Source organism: Lissotriton helveticus, chromosome 1_1, assembly GCF_964261635.1.
Source record: "Lissotriton helveticus chromosome 1_1, aLisHel1.1, whole genome shotgun sequence".
Taxonomy (NCBI): domain Eukaryota; kingdom Metazoa; phylum Chordata; class Amphibia; order Caudata; family Salamandridae; genus Lissotriton; species Lissotriton helveticus.
In genome coordinates, this window is record NC_136057.1 from 1,679,086,596 (window position 1) to 1,679,109,488 (window position 22,893).

Genomic DNA, 22,893 nt, shown 5'->3' on the forward strand with positions numbered 1-22,893 from the left:
TATCACACCTGCACAGCCTGAAATAGGAATCCTCGCAGCCTGTCACCAGTAATGCTTGACCATCTGTTCATATGGTAGCGTTGGAGTATACAGGCTATTTGAACTTTATTACTACCCAGCTGGACCCATAGACCTGGGGCCGGACTTCCTTGCTTTTGCTGATCCTTAGCCCTTTGAATTTTTTTTCCATAGGCCTCTGCCCTTGCACTGTCGTCCTGGTCTCCTCACCCACTATTGGGCTTCTCTCCGTCAAGGGTGACGCCTCTATAGGGACTGATGTGTTCCCCCACCCGTCCACTGATGGAGTTGGCCACCATGTTGGGCCCTGTTAGCCTCTTCAGTTTATACATGTTTAGACCCTTCCTTCTCAGGCTCCTAGTTGTGCATCTCATTGGAACTGGGGATTGGACGTTGAAGCACAGGCTCCACACCCCTATTGCTATTGCGCGGTTGGGCCAGTGCTGCTGTCCCACTGAAATGAAAATGCTCGCTCCTATTATGCCACGGGGTCCCTGACAAATGTGAAGCTCTTGTCCTTAAATGTCCGAAGGGTTCACTAGGAGGCTGCCTCCCACCCCCACCTCCCTCACACAGTCCTGAAGAAGACCCACATAGGCGCCTCAAGAGTGCTACTACAGGGTTGAAACGTTGACACAATATTCCAGTGGACCAATTCTCTAAAGAATCTGTACTTAATACTGACGATTGTAGTGTACAGAAAACATTTTTTACGATATAAATATTGGTCACATCCCTCTTTTTCCTCGCCCTTACTGAAAATTGACATTGTATATATTGTATATTACAATGGCACAAATTGCACTGAGCACTAATTATCACAACATTTTCACCTTGCCCACCACTGTATACAATTGACAGCCTTTTACCTCTTTTACCACTTCAAAATGAAAGAATTTATAAATGAATATGATTTATAAAGTATCTTGCAATATCGCAGATGGTTTGGATTCTCCCTTTTTTCCTTTTTCATTAATGATTATGCTTTGATTTTCTCGCCTTACAATGAATGAATAATATTGCGTGCAAAATATGAAATAAGTAAAGAAATATAGTGCACCCGAATAAACCAACTGTTTATAATAACTGTCTCACTGCCCAGGTTCATAGGGATATTGGTTTACCCCATTTGATACTTAACTTTATCCACCTAAGGCAGGCCCAGACCATTACTGGCATTTCCTTTGGGGGACAGGACTATAAGGTCCGACTCTTTGCTGATGATCTACTGCTTGCCTTGACAGAGCCAGAGTCCTCTCTCCTCACGGTAGTCCAAGGCCTACAAGCATTTGAGGCAGTGTCAGGATACAAGAGTAACATGGCCGAAAACCAAGCCCTTAATCTTACTCTTTCACAGCAGTTGCTCTTGCGCCTGCCGGTGACAGCCTCTTTCCGCTGGGCAACTCACTTCATCCAATATCTAGGCGTTAACATCACTGGCTCCCTATCGACATAAACTCGGGCCAACTGGTCGCTCTACAGCAGAGCCATCCTGGAAGATCTTAGGCATTGGAGGCCCCTCCACTTTTCTGGGTAGGACATACACATTGAAAAAATGAATATCCTTCCCGGACTGCTTTACCACTTCTACACACTTTCCACCCCCACACCCACAGAGGACATCAAGCAAATGCAAAGACCCCTTCCACTCTTTTATTTGGAAAGGGAAACAACACTGTATCTCTAATGCCCGGCTCATGCTCCACAGGAACCATGGGGGCCTTGCCTACCCAAACCTTCTAGTTTAATACTGGGCAGCCCATTTGTGCTACTACTGGGAGTAGGTGATCAGAGAGAGCAAAAGGCATTAGTTACATATGGACCGAGTGGTGGCATTTAGACCATTGTGGAATCTGGCTTGGCTCCCAAAACAGCATCGTTCCCATAGCGCATACATAATGATCCCAACCCAGATAGTACTGGAGAATATGGTATAGACTGGCAATTGGGAGAGGCCTGACCATGTTCCCCCACATAGCTCGCAACCCCAGATTTCACACCCTTGCTCCCTCCCGACAGGATTCTGAGCTGAGAAAGGGGTGCATGCAGGATCCGGTAGGATCTTTTCCAGGGATTGTCAATTAAACTATTTCAGCAATGCAAAACTGAATGTATTATCCCTGACACGCTACCACACCAATACTTCCAATTGCGTCATTGCACTGCTCCCAGAACGGCCTAAGATATTAGACCCATTCCTCAGGCCACATGCATCTCAGTAACTAATGAGATGTCAAAGTTATGTCTTTCGGTGCAGTGTTTAATGTGCAAAAGAAATCAGTGCAGGAGCACAAAGATTTTCTGAGGTGCCTATCAGTGGCGAAGGCGAATTTCGGTTTGCAGAATAAAAGACTCCCTTGTTTTCATTCCACCTCATGTCTCCTACTTCCACCACCCTACACTTCCTGTCTCTAGTCTTTAGCTCATGTCCCTTTGTCAAGGTCTTGGGTGGAAATGTGATACTGATGTAGGTTCACCTTGAGAATGTGTGCAGCTGAGCTGTGGCTGCTGACACTGTCCAGGAGCACCACGCCCCTGGTAGTTTAGCCAACAGGAAAGTGTAACTTTGAGTTTGGGGCCTAAAGTGGAGCCTTTGTAGGGCGTGGTACAGTTCACGAAGGTTAGCGCGCTTTTTGGGCTGTTTGAGACCGTTGGTAAGGTTCCAGCTACCTGAGGTCAAACCCATCGTTTTGGTTCCCCTTGCTAAATAGGAGCTCTTATCTCTCAGTGACAGGTGTGGTAGCACCCTATGCTGTGTGGCACCGCACCGGTGATAAATGATAACCAGGTAACATGTAGACGTTGAAGGGCCTGGACTCTGGAGAAATGGTCTGACCGCTGCTACTGGTGGATGGGAGTGTAGAGGAAGCTTGGCCTGACACAACCCAATTCCCTCGCAAACCAGCTCCAGAATCTGGAACCAGATGACATTGGTTACCCACCTGTGCACTTGATTAAAATAAAATGTGTGCTTGTTGGCAAATTATCCTACCAGTGGCCCAGTTAAATAAAATGTGTGCTTGTTGGCAAATTATCCTACCAGTGGCCCAGTTAAATAAAATGTGTGCTTGTTGGCAAATTATCCTACCAGTGGCCCAGTTACGTTATCTGACAAAAACTGGAAGAGATCCGGCCTCAGTATGCGTTATACCAAAAAATGCATTCCCGGCGAGCCCACGGGTGCCGGAAGGTCTTCTGTTTACAGTTGTCTGAGCCCTCCAACGTTCCCACGCACTCCGTCCACTTCCCACAGCTATGAAATGCTCCCGTGCTATTGCGCGAATGTTAGGCATATAATGAGGCAGCACTTAGTTCGGGGAAAAACGTCGTGTGCTGTGTGGATGCTGGCGGTTTCTGGAGACACTTCGCCGTGTTGCACTTTCCGCCTGCTATAGATCTGAAGTTACGGTAAATAGTGAAGGGGTTGGGGCTACCCACCCTCCCCTCAAAGGTCCCTCCCCCTGGTTCATATCACTGGAATCTGTTTCCTGCTCCCAGAGTGAGAGAGACATAACACACTCGATGTTGTTGCCAGCCAAAGTAAGAGAGCTGTCAGCAGCAGAGGGGAAAGAAATTCCAGCAAAATGAACCAAACGAAAACAACCCTCCCTGGTGCTCCCGCCCTTCTCCACCCTCTTCTTCCTCCCTTCCCCTTTCCAATCAGCCTCACTCAATCCTATCTCAAAACTTTTCACATGGCTCGCGCCAAACGTTTTTTTACACCCCTCAGCATTGCTCAGAACGCTGGGCACCAGGAAAGGCATAGGCATTTCATTTACTACCGTATTTTTTATAGCGTGAGCCCGGCCGTGACATTAACGCACAGTGTGCACGCACATGTGATGCTTTACATGGCATGCTTCCCTGTTCTTGCCGCCTTTTCTATCGTAAATGATAGATATCAGGACCCCACTCAATGAGAGCCATGCGATCGACCTCTGAAGGATGGCAAGTGGGGTTAGGCATGGTTTTGGGTTTGCTGTTTTCACACACAGCTCTGCAGCACGCCCTTCAACCCAATGGGCTACCTCAATCGTGCATTGTAGCCTAGGCAACGGCTCTTGTAATTATAACGGAGCGCCATGAATACATTTTGTAAACTGGCACTAGCGGGCTTGTAGCACACATTTACATCGAATGGAATTAAACAGTGAATAAGGACTTCCTGTTCGCACATTTATGGTTAGAAAGGAGCTGGAGATAGACAGAGGGATTTCACAAGTGACAACAGTATCTGCATAGACTTAGAGACAGTTCGCACACACTGGGAGACAATGTATGCGAACCAGGAGCAACGCACCGTGGGCACGGGGAAACTCAACTGGATTTCGCACCTTGGGCGCGTGGGTACTGCACCTAGTGCATTGGGGTGCTGCATTTGGAAGTTCCTTGAATAAAACACTCCCGACAATTTTGTATTTTGCTGCGACCACAACAGGTTAACCCAGCGACCCAATTGTCCCTTGACTATTTTACTACTAAAAACTCTATAATCGCTCAGCAGGACTTCCTCCAGTTCCCAGGTCACTTTCAGTGCAATAATCGTAACATTTTTCTTCTCTATAACAGACAAGAGATTCAAGGTTGCTTTTCAGACCAGCGATATTCCGTGACATCGATTTCGATTTCGATTAGCTTTATTCGATTTTTGTTACATAAAATCATAAAAGCAACATTCATATATATACACATCAATAAAAACCATTTCATTACAATAAATAACACTAGATTAAAACAGTATTAAATCAGTTCAAACGAGTTCGCTAATCAATAAGTTCCTTTTCTTAAAAACACTTTTTAAAAAGCGAGTCATGACCATAATACAAGTTGCATTACCTAATTGCTGCAAAGTAAGAAACGCAGGACGGCATTGTCTCCAGGCACCTTGCTTCAAGTACTGTGTGATCCACCTTTTACGCTCACTTTCATAAAATTTACAGAACAAGATTACATGAAATGTGGATTGTACAGAAATACTATCGCATGGGCAAACAGCCAAGGTTCTAGACCAGTCATTTTTATTTGGAAATGTGACTAACCGGTGGAATAAATTGAACCTAAATCTTGTTAAAAGAAAACAATCAAATCCCAAATTACACATTGCTAGGTACGTCTGGATTCTGTTGGTGGTCAGTAACAATTGATGATCCCTGACTGTTTTTTTTGTCATTTCACCTACACACCTGAGAAGCTCAAAATGGGCCATACATAGCCCTTTCAATCCTGATTTTGAGATATTCAGAATTGAGGCAGGAGTGCTGAAAAACTCGAGTCTTTGAATATCAGTGAATAGTTTCCTGATATATTCAAGCCAGTCTATACGCTTCACATTGTCAAGGCCCATGACATCTCTTATAATTTCCTGATTTAGGCTAAGACCTCTGACACCCATACTCTACGCCAAAGTAAAACAGGTTGCAATTTAATCAAATCTAATAAGTAGTCCATCCCCAATTCCTGGTGGCAGTTAAGAACTGAAGCACCTTTCGGAAGGGCAAGGAGGTATCTGAAAAAATTATTTTCTTCAATTTGCATCGCCGATGCGTCCTGATACCCCCAAATCCCTGCCCCGTATAGCGCAACACTTCTACATTTAGATATGTAGATCTTTAGCATGATCTCGGGGTGTCTTTTACCCAACTTAGCTGCAAAGTTCTTTAGCGCCCCTATGGTACGTTTAAAAGATAAGGTCCTATTCTTAACCTCAGGCCCCCAGGAGCCAGAACCCTCAATTGTGACCCCAAGTTATGGAAAGGTTTTAGTATGTTCAATTACGAGCCCTGCCGCTTTGAGACTTTTACAGCTAGCGCGGCCCTTACCACACTGCATTACGTAAGATTTTTTGGCATTAATCATTAGGCCCCTTTCTTTCATAAACTCAAGATATTTGGCGAGGGCTTTCTGGGCTCCTACCTTTGTTCTCGCCATTAAAACCGCGTCGTTAGCATACAGGAGCGACACGATGGACTTTTTGCCATATTTTGGGGAGTCAATTTTACAAGCACCCAATTCCTCCTCCAGTTTATTTGTATAAAGAGAAAAAAGAAAAGGGGCCAATACACAGCCTTGTCATACCCTTTTTCTATTCTGAAGGAGCCTGTGCACTCCCCCCTCAGCCCATGTCTAACTTTTGCAGTTGCCCCCGAATAAAGTTGCCTGAGAAAAAGTACGATGGCAGGATCAACTTCCATTTCTTCAAGAATTTGCCAAAGCGTAGCATGTATCACACAATCAAAGGCAGCGGAAAGATCAACAAAGATGGCATATAGTTGACCTTCCTTTGCCCTTGTGTATTTAGCTTGTAACAAAACGAAATTTAGGACCTGCTCTACCGTGCCCATCCCCTCACGGAAGCCATACTGTACTGGGCTCAAGATGTCATGTTCATCAGCCCACAACTGTAACTTATTTAAGACCACCCTCCCCACTATTTTCATGAGGGAATCTAATAATGAAATTGGTCTATAATTGGATGGGCTATCCCTGTCCCCCTTCTTATATATCGGTATTATAGCCGATTCCGACCATGTACCAATGAAACCTATCGCACAACAAGCCTGTAAGACTCGGGTACACAGTGGGGCCCAGACATCCATGTGTAGCTTATAAATATCATTAGGGATCCCATCCGGTCCTGGGGCTTTATTATTTTTACTAGCTAATAAAGCCATCTGTACTTCCTGAAGGGTAATCTCCATGGTAATAGGGTGAAAAACACGCCTTCTCTCTACACACCCTTTAAAGTTTTCATCATCCATGTATGACTCCTCCCCGTTTTTATATACCTTGGTAAAGAAATCGATCCAGGTTTTTTCATCAATAGCGATATCTAGCTTTTCTGCCTCCTTCTTAGAAAAAAAGGGTGCATTGACTGCCTCCCAAAAAGCCCTAGGGTCTCTACTCTGTGAGGCAGTCAACAGTTGTTGCCAAGCTTGCTCCTTGATCTCCTTTTTTCTCAGGGACCTTGCCTGAGTATACACCTTCCTACAGTGCCTAATAGCCACATGGTCCCTTGGTTTAAGGCTCAGGGCACCCTTAAGGGCCGCATATGCCTTGGTGCACCTAGAGTCAAACCACCCCCCCTCCCCCCTGATGCTTCTTTCTCTGGGACTGTTAGCTTATCCTGAATCACCCCTGTAATTTTGCCAAACGCCTCCAAGGTTTGTTCTTCCGTACTACTCTCATCCAAACATACCAAAATCTCTGATAGAGCCAAGGTTAATATTTCCTTGAATTTGTTAACTGGGTCCACAGAGCACCATTTAAGTGTCAGCACGTTATAACGAGCTGTAGTGATGTTTTGTGTCCATGTAAGCGATTCAATAGTAGTAAATCTACTTATCTCTCCCATGTTCAAGGTCATACTAAGAGGGAGATGATCACTTAACCCGACTGACAGAATCTCAAAATTTACTACACAATGTGCAAAACAATTTGACACAATTACAAAATCTATATTGGAGTGGCACCCTCTTGCTAGAAATGTTGGGGTAAATTCCACCTTAGGTGTACACATTAGGTTGGCGAAACCAAGGTCAAACTTGGCCATCACGTTATTTATTGCCTCTCCTTTTCCAGAATGCATAAAATGACACCTACTCACATTTTCCCCCCTGCCATATTCCTGGAACCCACAACTTCCTTGGTTACAGATATTCAAGTTAAAATCCTCTACCCATACCAGCATTTTATTTAACTCCACCGACAGATTCTCAGCATTTAGATCCCCTTGCAGGCTGCTTATATCCTCTAGAAAATCCCCATTACTTATATTGTTATAGAAGTTAACTATTAGTAACACGACACGATGATGTTGGGTAACTGAGATCATCTGGTAATAATGCGTGTTTTTCGTTCTGGTAATTTTAACAGCCTTCAGGAGATTTGAGACATAAATACAAATTCCTCCTTTATGTCTGCCAAACAAGGAGCGGACTGCGGGGATATGGAAAGTTTTAAAACCAGAAAGGTGTTTCTCATCCATGAGCCAGGTTTCTTGTACACAAAGAATGTCGATATTTTGGACAAAATCTCCCCAGACAGTATTGTGCACTTTGTTATCTAACCCACATACATTCCAGGAGACAAACCTCAACAGTCCTTCCTCCACCCTAGGCGTTTTCACTTTTGGTACTTGATTGCCATTTTCAATATTTGCCCCATATAAATCCGGCTCAAAGCCGAGCCCCATATCTTCCAGCTCATGCATTAATTCATTCTTGCCAGTCAGAACTGACTCCGTTTCCTCCCCAACCCCAACATTGGTTTTTAATCCAGGTAGGGGCACATAAGCAATTTCTTTAATACGTTCCGGTTCCAATCTAGGTGAAACTAATTTATTGTGCATTTTCTCTACTCGGCTATTCACCTTTGTTACATAATCTTGTGGGATGTATTGTACAAGAGTCCTATTCCTTTGACATATCATTATGGTTGTATCCTTTCCACCACACAGTCAATCACATTCATTTAGACCGGAAAGGGCCAGAAACCTATTTGATCTCCCCATAACAGGTATATAGCCCATGTTTCCCCCAGGTGTCTGGGGTGGATGACCTAACTGTCTCTTCCTGGGATATTCCCACGGTTGGCCTGCTTGTGGATACAAGGTTCCAGCACCCTGATGTATAAGAGAGGGCCTACAGCGATCATTATATTGTTGGGATAGAGGCCTGATCCGGTTTTCCTGTTGTTGAAACGGATACCTAGGACGATCATCCCAACATTGAGATGGAAGTCCAAAACGATCAGACTGCTGTTGGAATGGGGACCTAACACGGTCATTTAGATGCTGATAACAATGCCTAAAAAGGTCATCCTGATATTGATATGGGGGTTTTACACGATCGTTATGATGCTGGAGTGGGGGCCTAATACCATCATACTGGTATTGGAAGGGAGGCCCAGAACGATCGTCCCAACTACGAGGTAAGATTCTATGATTAATTTCGGGCGCAAATGGCGCTCTAGGGTAGAAAAAGGGCAGTTCGCGTGGGGTGATCGCACTACCTACGTTTAGGGGGAAGTAGTCTAAGATGTATCTAACTGATCTAACATCTCTAAAATTAATTACGATGATATCCCCAGTTATTTCCTTTATTCTATGACCCGGCCAAGGAAGACGCCTCACGTGCAGAATTTCACCGTTCATATCTAGCGGAAGGGGTCTATTCTGTTTAAGCCAGAATATGACTTTATTTTTAAGCTGCAATTGATCTTCTCTCTTATTACCCTCCAAAACAGGCACTCCCGTGAGGACTACCACATACAGAACTGCTTCCGGGGATAGTTCTACATTCGGTATCTTGGGGACAGGAACCCTATCAGGGTTTTCACTACCATTGGCTTTAAACGTATTTACTATCTGTTTAGATGTTACAGTTCCCACAGGTTCTTTATCGATAATTCCTGCATCCTTTTGCCGTGATGTTTTAGGAGGTAAGGGTTTCAGGGCTTTCTATTTGTCCTGTTTGGTACTTTGTATTCCCTTTTGAACAGTTTTATCTAGATATGGACCGTATTAATTGTTCAATGCCTCCCAACAGATCACTACAAGGTGTTACTTCAATTGGGTGGTGAGGAGGAATATCTATAGTTGGTGTTAATGGAACATTGGGTGAACAACTCATTGAATTACCAAGGAGAATTGAAGTAGCCTTGTTTTTCTTGGGTTCCCCCCCCCCACTTTTTCTCCTCTTTTTTGGGGGTGGGCCTTGTGGTCGAGGAGTACTGGGAGATTTATTAGATATTTGGACAATCTCTACAGATCGCAACGGCGTAACTGTTATGACTTCCACCTCCGGTATTGGGGTACAAAAAGTTGTAGAAATACTTATATCTGGTAAGGGTGATCTATCCCGTAGTAATGGTGGGATACTGTCATTAGGAGAAGCCTCGAGTCCCATACTATCAGGGGGTGTGCTAGTAAGAAGACTGGGGGGCGACGAGACAGCTAAATGCAGCGGGCCCAAAGAAAAACGCCTATTCTTCATGAGTTCAACAGAGCGGCGTCTCTCGGCCTGTCGCTCCGCCAAGGCCATATCCTTATCAATACCAGCATTGGATCTAATAACATAACTGTCTAGCGTTCCTCTCTTTCCCCCCCCTGATAATGAGGATTTCTCTTTAGGGAGAATCGAAGTCATGATGTAAATCAGTCCAGTAGATGACAATAGATGGCAGGTATGCACCAAATCAAACCAAGTAAGAGTCACACATATGTTAACACAGCCCTGAATAAGATAGCATAGTCATAAGGGGCTTAGACAATCTTACATGCGAAAAGAAGTGTCAGCTCACTGATGTATTATAGAGGAGTCCTCTCCAAAGTCCGGATTGAAAAGAGGTGGCCCAGCCCCGGCTCATCTGGTCTCGGAGGGCCTTAGAGGGCCCGCTCTTTGCCCGGTCTTCGCCCCGGTCGCTCCCGGTCGCTCCCGCGACGCGGAGATTCGTGCTGCAATACATGCGCCTCCTGGCGCGTTACAGTGTAGCGCGGCTTCCGGACGCAGTGCCCTCTGTTGATTGTGGTCCCTCACAACAAGCTCACCCCTGCACAGCGGCCGCTATGATGTTTCACCTGTGCGGCGGCGGGGGGCGAGCAGGTAGAGCAGAGAGCCCAACAACAGTGCAAGCAGCGGGTCCACCGGAATGATGCCCCAATTAAGTCCAACCTCTGAAGATGCTGGTATGCGGGGAGAATCAGTAGATTGACTCATCGACAAAGCAGCCCCGCTCCACCGAGAGTTGTGCTGCAATATATGCGCCTCCTGGCGCGTTACAGTGTAGCGCGGCTTCCGGCCGCAGTGCCCTCTGGTGATTGTGGTCCCTCACAACAAGCTCACCCCCGCACAGCGGCCGCTATGATGTTTCACCTGTGCGGCGGCGGGGGGCGAGCAGGGAGAGCAGAGAGCCCAACAACAGTGCAAGCAGCGAGTCCACCGGAATGATGCCCCAATTAAGTCCAACCTCTGAAGATGCAGGTATGCGGGGAGAATCAGTAGATTGACTCATCGACAAAGCATTCCGTGACATCAAATGAACTACAACATCATCAGGCGCTACAGAGTAGGAGTCTTGAAATCACCTTTATTTCATTATGTTCCCGCAATCCAATGCCATTTATCGGGCTGGTCTGATATTTCTTCATGGTTAGTAAATATGTGCCTCACCTTCTCTTACTTAACCATAAAGATCCTATCAGAACCAACAACCTCATGGCCCCCCAAAACCCACGAACGGGAGATCGGGGCTCAACTGATTATATTGTGCCCCACACGCTCCTCCTGTGCTTTCTCATAGGTTGGAAACTTGCTCTTAAATTCAAACCATTGGGTGAGTGACTTACGCGCTTGGCAAGATGGCGGCTCATAGCTGAGCCCCGTCGCCTCACCAAGCGCATGAAGGTGATTTTAGCTGCTTGAACATCTTGCCCTGCTTCCACCTGGCAGAATATGGCTTCTGAATCAGATTGAAGCAATTCTTTTCTGATAAACCTGATTCCCCTAGCCTACAGATGTCACCGTTATGTTATGTTATGTTATGTTAAAATAGGACTTTTATAGCGCAACGGCTACTCCAAGGGAGTGTCCCGGCGCTTTAAGCTCCAAACCATAGAAGAGAGCATGAAACATAACAGTAACAGAAAGGGGCCCAAAGAGAGAAAAGATTATCCAGCAAACAACCAGGTTTTCAGGTCTTTCCTGAAAACAAGCAAATTTGAGGTATTTCGCAGGAACAACGGTAGCGAGTTCCATAGCTGAGGAGCGAGGAAACTGAAAGACCGGCCGCCTAGCCGAGCCTTTTTAATGCGTGGTACCCGCGCTAGAGCCAAGGCTTCTGACCTGAGGGATCGTGCGGGTCGATAGAAGTCCAGCCTCCTCTGAAGATACTTAGCGCCATTGCCATGTAAGGCCTTATGGGCAAGAGTCATGGCCTTGAACAGTATCCTCTTCCGCACCGGAAGCCAATGGAGGGATGTAAGAAGGGCAGAGGCGCTGGTGCGACGATGAAGGCCAAAGATGGCACGCGCCGCGGCGTTCTGGGTAATCTGTAGGCGCTGGAGGAGATATTCAGGCAAGCCAAGATATAAAACATTGGCGTAGTCCAATCTGGACCCTATAAGGGCCTGAACAGTAATCCTCCGATGTTGCTCCGATAGAAGGGGAAAAAACTTACGTAACATTCTAAGTATCCCAAAACATGTTCCCGTGAGAGTGGAGACCTGGGATTTGAGCGAGAGCTCATTGTCGATTTTAATTCCCAGGTTTTTTGCCCACTTAGAGGACTGGGTGGGAGGGAACATGTCAGCAGGCCACCAACCTCGCCAATCTGGTTCTGATGGGCATCCGAAGAATAGTATTTCGGACTTGTCCGAGTTGCACTTAAGGCTGTTTTGTGAAAACCAGCTAAAAACAGCCCCAAGGCACTCGCGAATCCCTTCACCATCGAACTCTTCACCCTTGCGACAGGTGAAGAGGAGCTGAGTGTCGTCAGCATAAGAGACGATCCGGGCCCCATAGGACTCCGCCAATGTCGCCAAAGGGGTCATCAGGATGTTAAAGAGAGTGGGGCTCAAAATAGAGCCCTGGGGCACTCCGACTCCCAGTGGCGGCATCTCGGCGGATCCGGGTGGGACCCAGACCGTCTGGCGGCGGTTGGCCAGAAAGGAAGAAAACCAATCGAGCACCGTCCCCCCTAGCCCGATGTCACGGAGCCTAGTGAGGAGATCCTCATGGGGGACGGTGTCGAACGCCGCCGACAGATCTAGCATAACTAACAACACCCTACCTCCCATGTCCAGCACCTCTTTTACGATCTCCGAGACTTCCAAAAGCGCCGTCTCGGTGCTTAAGTTGGAGCGGAATCCCGATTGGGATTCATGAAATAAATCATTAGACTCCAGAAAGTTGGAAAGCACGCTGTGCACGTGTTTCTCCAAGATCTTAGTCAGTGCTGGAAGGAGCGAGATTGGCCTGTAATTGGAAGGCACCTCTGGGTCAAGATTGGGCTTCTTAATCAGAGGGATGACCATAGCTTGCTTCCAGGTCTGAGGCAAAAAGCCCTCGCTCAGGGAGAGATTAAGAATGGGATTGGCTATAGGGTTTATGGCATCTGCCATTTTTGCCAAAAATTTTGCCGGGCACGGATCAAGAGGTGAGCCCGACTTGAGGTTCCTCATCAAGGCTAGAGATGTAGCAACCGAGAGAGGGGGAAAGTCAAGCAGGACTGGGCCTGAGGGAGACAGAGACGCTGTTTCAATCGGCATTGCAGACACATCATCTGGGGCTCTCAGCGGAAAGGAAACCTGGATTTGCCTAATTTTGGTGGTAAAAAAATTGGCAATAGTGTTAGCCCAGGTCTCTGCTGGAGCACCCTGAGTAGAGATGGACCGGGGGCTAGTGAATTCGCGCACGATGGAGAAAATCTCCTTGCAGGAATTAGCGGCATCATCAATCCTTTTGGCAAGATAGCGTTTCTTGCTCTGAAGGACAAGTTCATGGTATGACTTCAACGTGGTTTTGTACTGTTGTTTAGCCTCAGGCTCATACTGGACTCTCCAGGCCCGTTCTACCACTTTACATTGCCTGCGGGCATTGGCTAGTTCCTCCGTGAACCAGGGGGCAGAAACCCGACGGGCAGCGGACCTGGGTGACTGTAAGGGAGCGAACTCATTTAATCTGGCAAGAAGCCAGGATTGCAGGTTCTCCAGATCTTTCTCCAGGTCCCCAGTACAGGCCACAGGGTGATCAATCAGAGCATGTGTGAGCATGTGTGAGGTTGAAGGCGTTCCGTACGCCTTCAACCTTTAATCCCCCCTCACATACTATGCCCCCAGAAATTTTAGCATTTGAACGCCTGGCGATGAAGGATGTCATGAATCTCAAATCACAATCTCACTACATCACCTAAAATCTTCCTTTTTGTGAGAAACAAGCACTGATGTCACTGAAAAGTAATCCCAAGATCATCATCAAACCAGCGGACAAAGGGGGTGGCATTGTAGTCATGGATATCAATAAATATGACCAAGAAATACAGCTCCAGTTGACCAACCATCGCCATTAACGACCCCTCGCCAAGGATCCACTGGACGACATAAGATCCAAAATACTAAATGTCACCAGTAATGCAAGAGAACTAAACATCATTACCAAAAAAGAATACGAATTCTTGAACAACCCCAGCCCCAGGACTCCAGTCATATATGTCTTACCTAAAGTCCACAAGGACAGTGTCAATCCCCCAGGACGCCCCATTGTTTCTGGTTGCGGGTCCATCTTAGAACCCTTGGGGAAATATATTGACGCAATCATTTGTCCCCATTACAGATACCTATATTCGCAACACAATGGATCTGATAAACACAATAGAAGACAAACCATTTGACATCACCTCACAACTATTGGTCAGTATAGACATCGAATCCCTCTACACCGACATTCCCCATGACGAAGGACTGCAAGTCATCAAGACACTACTTCAAGAAAGACCACAACCCACCCAGATACCAACAGATTTTATCATGGACTTGCTACGCATAGCCTTTCAAAACAACTACTTCCTCTACCGTGACCGCTACTATCTCCAAATCAAAGGAGTCTCAATTGGCGCTTGTTTCGCCCCTAACTTTGCCATACTCTTCGTTCATAATCTGGAGAACACATTAATTCTCACCCCCACTAATCCACATTTCCAACACATAAACCTCTGGCGTCGATATATTGACGATGTCCTGCTCATTTGGAATGGCACCTCAACAACACTGGAACCCTTCATTAGTTGGCTCAACCAAGCACAAGAACATCTGAGATTCACAAGCGAGAGCACAACAAACGACCTCCCCTTTCTGGACGTCACCATCCATGCAGAAGATGGTAAATTGGGAACCATCCTATATCGCAAACCCACGGAGAAAAACACTCTTCTGCAACACTCAGGTTATCATCCACAGGGACTACGTGATGGACTTCCATATGGTCAATTCTTAAGCATCAGACGCAACTGTTTGTGGCGTAAAGACTATTTTCGAGAAGCTGAAGTCCTTACCAACAAACGAGTCCACCGAGGATACCCCCGCCGACTTGTCACGAGAGCAAGAAAAAGAGCGTGGTACTGCCACCGGGACTACCTCCTCACACCGCAACCGAAGAAACCGATGACAAGAATTCCATTTGTCTCTAAATTCAGCCCGGACAGCAACCAAATCAACAAAATCTTCAACAAAAACTGGTCCATACTTCGCCCACAATTCCAAAATGATCCACTCTTCTATCAACGTGGGAGAAATCTTGCCAGCCACCTTGTGCATGCCATCACTTGGCCTCAACCGCCCGCTGCCAAACACACTATAACCGCAGCCTGGGGACTTGATCCGGTTATCGGGCACTATAGATGCTAAAACTGCAGTGTTTGCAAACTTACATGTAACACCAAAGTGTTCATTAACAATGGCCGCACATACAAATTGACACACCATACGAACTGCAAATCACAGAACGTAATCTATGCCATTAAATGCCCCTGTGACCTAACATACATAGGTCAAACAACGCAAATGATTAAACAACGCGTCATACAACACAAGAGCAGAATCAACTGCAAAGTGTTGACAGCACCATTGGTCAGTCATTTCCTCGAAAGGCAACACCTGGATTCTGATCTCAGATGGCAAATAATTGAGAAGCCAACACTCCCCACCCGTGGGGGCGATATCAAAGCACTCCTAAACAGAGCGGAGTGCAAATGGATGACTCTCTGTGACTCCGTCCATCATGGACTAAATACAATTGATGAATGGAACAGTACTGTTACCACGTAAAATTCCAAACCTTATCTGCAATCTGTCTTCAACGATTCAATACATGCCCTCATAATGGGTTCCTAACACTATCTACACCTTGCACGCTCTGTATCTTTTCCTCTGCCAGGGGTGTCTATTAACATACGTCTGAACCAGAATACACCATTAACGCATGGTATCACCTTTGTGCCCTCTGGCATTAACTATTTACAACAAGGGGTGGTGATGGACAGAGTCTCTGAATTAAGCAGAGTACTCTCACCCAGTCAAGAGATCAGGGCTAGATCCAACACCGTTTTTTAGCTCATTGCACCATCCCAGTTTCAGAACCTGGCTGTATGCAAATTAGTCTGTCCCTGGCCCAGTGCATCATGGGAACAGGGCAGACCAGACTACAAAAGCCAATTCTTACACTGGGAAGGAAACAAGCTTCCGGGGACCGGTTTCTGCCATTTCAGGCGTCTTCGGCCCGGCTTGCTTGAATCCTGATGGTGCAATGAGCAAGGGACTCACATCTGAGTATACCCTTCCACGCTTAGGGTGGACAAAATTATTTACAACAAGGGGTGGTGATGGACAGAGTCTCTGAATTAAGCAGAGTACTCTCACCCAGTCAAGAGATCAGGGCTAGATCCAACACCGTTTTTTAGCTCATTGCACCATCCCAGTTTCAGAACCTGGCTGTATGCAAATTAGTCTGTCCCTGGCCCAGTGCATCATGGGAACAGGGCAGACCAGACTACAAAAGCCAATTCTTACACTGGGAAGGAAACAAGCTTCCGGGGACCGGTTTCTGCCATTTCAGGCGTCTTCGGCCCGGTTTGCTTGAATCCTGATGGTGCAATGAGCAAGGGACTCACATCTGAGTATACCCTTCCACGCTTAGGGTGGACAAAATTATTTACAACAAGGGGTGGTGATGGACAGAGTCTCTGAATTAAGCAGAGTACTATCACCCAGTCAAGAGATCAGGGCTAGATCCAACACCGTTTTTTAGCTCATTGCACCATCCCAGTTTCAGAACCTGGCTGTATGCAAATTAGTCTGTCCCTGGCCCAGTGCATCATGGGAACAGGGCAGACCAGACTACAAAAGCCAATTCTTACACTGGGAAGGAAACAAGCTTCCGGGGACCGGTTTCTGCCATTTCAGGCGTCTTCGGCCCGGCTTGCTTGAATCCTGATGGTGCAATGAGCAAGGGACTCACATCTGAGTATACCCTTCCACGCTTAGGGTGGACAAAATTATTTACAACAAGGGGTGGTGATGGACAGAGTCTCTGAATTAAGCAGAGTACTCTCACCCAGTCAAGAGATCAGGGCTAGATCCAACACCGTTTTTTAGCTCATTGCACCATCCCAGTTTCAGAACCTGGCTGTATGCAAATTAGTCTGTCCCTGGCCCAGTGCATCATGGGAACAGGGCAGACCAGACTACAAAAGCCAATTCTTACACTGGGAAGGAAACAAGCTTCTGGGGACCGGTTTCTGCCATTTCAGGCGTCTTCGGCCCGGCTTGCTTGAATCCTGATGGTGCAATGAGCAAGGGACTCACATCTGAGTATACCCTTCCACGCTTAGGGTGGACAAAATTATTTACAACAAGGGGTGGTGATGGACAGAGTCTCTGAATTAAGCAGAGTACTCTCACCCAGTCAAGAGATCAGGGCTAGATCCAACACCGTTTTCTGGCATTAACTGTCATCTGTGCAATTAAGACTTTTTGTCTCCTCCGCTATTCAACTGTTTTTAATTGCGCTGTTGTTACTGCAGCCCTTAATTGATTGACAGGCTGTTGTCACATATGATACTGCAACCAGGACCTCTGTTCTGGCATATGCACTCCATGTGCCACATTAAGCTAATGAGCGTGGTATACATATGCCCAAACTCCGCTCCCCTAAACGCCTCTTAGACCAACGGGCATCTTTGGGCTTATCGACACTAATTGCTTTAATCTTTGTCTGTTCTTCTTTTTGTTAATACATTTTCACCTCCCCCATTGTTGCAATCCCAGCTCATGCCCAGTGCCCGAGCCTCCACCCCTATTATGCCCAACCCGCCCCCGGACCCGCCCACTATCGATACCCCACCCCCTCCCGCCCATCCCTCCACGTCACACCCCGCCGCTACCAATCACCTTTTAATACCAAACGCGGAAGTCTTTCCCTTCCGACCTCACTGCTGACAGCATCCTCGGGATTCACTCCCACCAAGACCTCGATTTATCCAGGTAATCGTCCCTGCTTCTTTTCCCCTCCATGGGCGCTCACACGCTCTCTACCCTTGGTTGATCACGCAACCTCACCACCCTCCTTTTCCTCGCACAGGTCCAGCAAACGACACGATCAGCCCGATCGCCTAGACGAGCCAGACGCTTGACCTCGGCGCGCACGTCTGCCCCATACAAGTTAGTATCTGCCCACCCATTCTTCTCACGTTCTTGTTATTGATCGCTCATGCCCCTAATCACGGATACTTACTTATTCTTCCAGATCAGTCCAGGAAGATCCAAGTTCGCACCGCTACCTCGTGGATCCTTAAATTCTTTGATCCACACAAGTTAGTATCCTTCTCCCTCCCGGCCTGCTGCTCCCGAGCACATCCCATATGGGCCGCTTTCTGATATTCCCCTTCCTTCTAGATCACTCCAGCAAGACGCCTCCCACGCTTGTCTCTCCCCAGGGACCATTCGGAGCGGATCCCTTTTCACTGCTACTCAGGTACTTGTCGGTTCTTTCCTTGTCCCGCTAGCGCCATCCTGCCATCAGTCCCTTCACTTGCCCCCCCCGCCCTTCCGGCACCCGTGAACGTTCCCATCCTACGCACTTTTCCTCGCCCATCTCGATCCGACTCAGTCCCCCCTCGTCCCCCGATCCCTCACCCACCACTCAACCAAACTAATGCGCACACTCCCATCCCTCCTCCACCTTCACTCCTGACAGCCTTTGCACCTACCCCGCCCCTGCCCACCGTTGATGTTTTGAGATCCTCTCGGCTTCCTCACAAGCCCTACGCCTCACTCCATACAGCTCTTGCGCCCCTCGCCTCCGTCCTCCGCTGACGATACAAGATTCTTATGACTTCCTCAAGTGTCCTGGATTCCTAGCCTACCCCCGCCCTCCTTCACCTCCTAGTCCCTTTACTTGCTTCCCTTCACCCCTACCCGTCATTGCCCCCGCCCCGCCCCGCCGTCTCTTAGGTTCTTCCTCCTCCTTGCTCCCCTGACTTTTCCTTTTTGCCCCGCAGCACTACTACTAAAGACAACCATGTCCTGATGACGATCCCAAACAATTGAGGATCGAAACGCCATAGACTCTACAGCACATTAATTGGCGCATTCTCTACTGTGGCTGTTGCTTATTTGTGAATTGAACACATAAGTCACTTGATTTGTTCCCTTCACCCAGCCACCCACTGTATGATACTTCCAGTTATGTTCATATTGCGCCGTTCACGCTGTCCACCTTACCACTTGCGTCGCCACTGTTCACTTGTACACCTTTTGAGCACCAAGTATATTCTCGGTTGTCATATGATTTGTCTAAATACAGTGCTGCTTCAACTGTATAATTATGACCCTGTATAATATTTCCTTTCTAAAAACACTATGAATAACAACACAAGACCAACTGAATAATTGTCTCCTTCATTTCCGTTCATGTAATGCCTTTTGCATGCATATTTAACTGCCTACCGAATATTACCTGTTGGGATATTGTTCTTTGTTTTTCTGTTATATGGTGGCACACGTTTGTTGTAACGGGTGAGTTTGCATCTCACCCCTTGGTTAAGTTTACAGCGACTTCATCTTCCTGACGCGAGCCAGCGTCGGATTGGTAACGCGGGCACTCGGGCAATGCCTGAGGGGCCGGTATCCATAATCCAGCTGTGGGCTGCTTTTTTGAGCAGTCTGGGGGCCGATTTGGGTGGTTGCTGCTTTGTTCGATGCCTCCAGCGGGTCCTGAGTGGTCTTTATGGAGGCAGATGGGCGTCCATTACCTCTCCTTTATCAACGGGCAGAGTTGTCAGTCCCTTTCTCTCTCTGGGCCGGTCCATAAACATATGCATATTGAGCGGGGGCAGGGGGCCTGAGCAAAAGTGGCCTCACTTGTTTTCAGGCGTGTTTCACTAATGTTAACTAATCCGTGCATTTTTTAAACTACCCCCTTTTTTTAAAAATAAAATTTCTCCGAAGCAGTGTTTTGCCGAAAGGCAATATGCAAATCTGGGCCACTTTTTTTAACGTGCCTAGGCCGCTTTTTCCGATTTATAATCCCAACCCAACCCTGACGCGATAGGCCGCCATTTTGTATGCGCTGTGCTCGCATCTCTTGAAAGAAAGGGGACACGAGTCGTCTGAAGGCAGAACACCTTTCTGATTATGGCTATTCAGAAATAATGTATACAAGACAGTATCCCAAACGGTATAATTAAATAAAGCAATAAACAATATCTAATAAGGATATCTATACAGTATTATCCTAAAAGGAGGATCAAGGAGTCAATTATTTTGTACATGATTGTGCTGAAAAGCATCAGTTTATAATTTACAAAAATTATGGAAGGAAAGGACAATTAAATGCAGATAGTTGCAGCACTGTATAGACAAATAAACAAATAACATATATCAGCCCAAAGGGTATGTACAAGGTGCACGAGTGCAGTGGGTTGTGACACTACGGCAGCGCAAGTGACAAAAAGTACAGCGTGAACGGCGCAAAGTGCAAGGTGCAAATATATACTGTGAAAATACACAATGGTTTCCAATTTAATAGTATCCTGGTTCAATGTTCATAAGGAGAACCACTGTGGGGGGCGCCTAGAGTCTGGCTGTTTAGTCGACGGCGTTTCGATCCGTGCACCTTGTACATACCCTTTGGGCTGATATATGTTATTTGTTTATTTGTCTATACAGTGCTGCAACTATCTGCATTTAATTGTCCTTTCCTTCCATAATTTTTGTAAATTATAAACTGATGCTTTTCAGCACAATCATGTACAAAATAATTGACTCCTTGATCCTCCTTTTAGGATAATACTGTATAGATATCCTTATTAGATATTGTTTATTGCTTTATTTAATTATACCGTTTGGGATACTGTCTTGTATACATTTCCTTTTACCCCAATAGGTTGATGGGTTCATACTCCTGTTTTTTGTACATATTCAGAAATAATGCCATATGAAAAGAATAATAATCCAAATTACATGGGATAGGAAAAGCATTGCAAGGCAAGTCCATTTTTTGGCCTATATCTCATCCCAGCCGTATGCACTGCTTTTTAATTTTTTCTCTTTCTTCAATTCTTTAATGAGCCTGTGTGGTCCAGTAAGCAGTTTGATTGTGAAAACCCTCCTGCAAGCTCCATTGTTCCAATGTGCAAAGTGCAAATGAACAAGGAACGTCATCACCCCCATCCATCCTTTGCTTAGCATGTGACTGAGTTGCACTACTCCCTCAAGGATGGTGTCACCCTTTTTATTTGTATACTGCCTTCACTGCTACTCATCTGGTTTCTACTGAGGCAGACTAACCTTGGATCTCTCACAAGTGTCTTGAGCCTGAGATGATGTGAATAGATATTCACATGTTGTGAGCATTGAACACCTATTTTATGGGAAGGATCTCTACTTCTAAAAATCCTCCTCGTCGACAAGTACATTTTGTCAAGATGGCTAGTGACTCACTATCTCCCACGAAAACAGCTTCACCTGGCGCTAAACCGAAAGGAGCCAAAAATGATCCTTCAATTTCCGGTCCAGTCATCTTCTAATCCGGTCTTGGATTCAATTTTATGTGCACTAAAATCGTTCATGAATACCACCAATGAAAACTTGCAGCTGATTGAGGACAGGTGGATCAGCATGGACGGTAAAATGTCTGAAATGGAACAACGAATAAGTAATCTTCAAGATGTGGCTACTAAAGTACCCTTACTGGAGCAAGAAATTTATACGCTTAAACTTCATACTGAGGATTTAGAAAATCGCAAAAGAAGGAACAATCTTTGGCTGTATGGACTACCTGAAAATGTTGATGGTCCAGATCTTCTTTCTTTTTAAAAGAAATGCTTTTCTGATCTTCTTAATCTTCCATCTTCGACTCCCCTCAATATTCAGCGGACACTAGCCGACATAAAGGAAGACATTTTCAAAGTGAAACGGAATATTATCAAAGAGAAAAGTGAGTTTAGGTAAGATGGACATTTTCACCAAATTAATCCTGCCATAGATCGTAAGTGGAAGGTTTCTGCCATCTTTTTAGTAATATATCTATCTCCTTTCCTACTCTTTCCAGATTAACTGCCACTATCTTCCCAAGGACTTTAATTATTTTAATCCCCAAATATCTCAATTCCTCCACGCATTTATTTCTCCATCATCTTGGTTCCAAGTCATTACTTCTGTTTTTTCTTCGTTTGCCGCATATCCTGCCATTTTACCAAATTCCCTCACTTCTGCCATAAGATGTGGCAGGGTAGATACTACGTCCGAGGTACAAACCGTACGGTCATCAGCATAAAGCAAGATCTTCCTGGAGTATGCCCCAATTTTAAAAGATGTAATCTCTTCATTTAACCACAAACTTTGAGCAAAAGGCTCTATGTAGAGATAAAAAATGCAGGGGACAAAGGACCATCCTTTCTTGTACCTCTCTCAATTCGCACAGAAGGAGACAGAGTATCATTAGCTAGAATCTTTGGAGTTGAAGCTATTTACATTTTAAAAATAGTGTCTCATATTTTTACTCTAACCAAAATGTTATAATGTAATCCTTAAGTACCTCCAATTAACACGATCAAATGCTTTTGCAGCATCTAATGTGGCAATTGCGAGGGGGGCATTCAGTGTTATGGCTAAATCTATGGAACCTATCAAAGAATAGTTGAGCTCATTCATATATCTCCCGGGGAGAAAACCTTTTTGGTCTTGATGGATCAGCAGCCCCATTACTTTATTCAAATGTGCGACAAGATCCCCAGAAAAGATCTTATAATCATTGTTAAGTAATGATATTGGCCGAAATGATTGACAGTGTGTCGGGTTCTTGCATGGCTTCAAAATTAAGGAGA